Consider the following 1083-nt stretch of genomic DNA (forward strand, 5'->3'; position numbering starts at 1 on the left):
AATGTTTTCTTAAGGTGTCATTTACCATTAATTAATTGGAGCATTGTTAGTGCACATCATCATTTTCTTAGGCATCTCCCTAGTGTTGGTATACATCCTTTCAGTGGTACCTTAAAGAAAAATGAACCCAGCTAGGCTGGCCATATAGGCTCTCCAATTAAAATTTTCACTCTTCCACTTCTTGCCCAGAGAAAATGGAGCTTATTAGCAGTGCTTCCAGCAGCGCAGGCATAGGCCCTAAAGGTGTATTTATTGCATTCAGGAAGGGTACATCAAGTAATCCACTAACGAAAGCATCCAAAACCCTGCTTCCATAAGGAAGAAGTACTATGATGCACAAATCCTCATCCCAAGAGGTAGAATTGTCTGGTGGACTGGGCACTGGGCACAAGACTTTCTATAGGTGTCAACAGAAACAACTCCTCAGGGATAATGTCTTAGCTAAAATATCTGAGAGGTAGGCACCGGTACTCAGTCAGTTCCCTGGACTATACATGCACGAACATTTACAAGCTGTAAAAGCTCTGCATTAGCTGGACTAAAACTCACCAGGGTAAATCCTATTTCAGGCAAAACTCCAAGGCTAAAAACATATAAATAGTGACACAAAAAAATGCAAATGGCAGTCAGCAGCACAAGTAATCTTTTCCTTTCAGAGCATTTAGCTTATTGATGTGATGTCCTAGACAAACTGGCAAACAACAAATATTTTTTGTTTTGTTTTTGGGTTAATTTTTTTTGTTTTGATTGATTTATTTATTTTTTGCAATGTCCTTATTGTAAGATTCTGCAAAATTGCTACAAATAAAAAAATGGGGTATAGACTATTGGTTTAGGCTAAAGATACCCATAAAAGGACCACGATACAGAAATTGCATCATACATACACAGCATCTTCCTTACAGGGATCCCAAGAAATTCACCAATATTAATTATTTAAGCCTTGCCTCCTCTTTTTGTGGTAGATACAGATAGTAACTAGATAGATGAGGAAATTAAATGAAGAAGTCAGACAGCAAGGATTTGATTCAGTGGTCATCAAACTTTTGGGGAATGTTTCCATTGGTTTTGGATCAGGCGGAA

The sequence above is a fragment of the Gavialis gangeticus genome, unplaced genomic scaffold (genome assembly GCF_001723915.1).
Source record: "Gavialis gangeticus isolate Ggan-Ray unplaced genomic scaffold, GavGan_comp1, whole genome shotgun sequence".
Classification (NCBI taxonomy): Eukaryota; Metazoa; Chordata; order Crocodylia; family Gavialidae; genus Gavialis; species Gavialis gangeticus.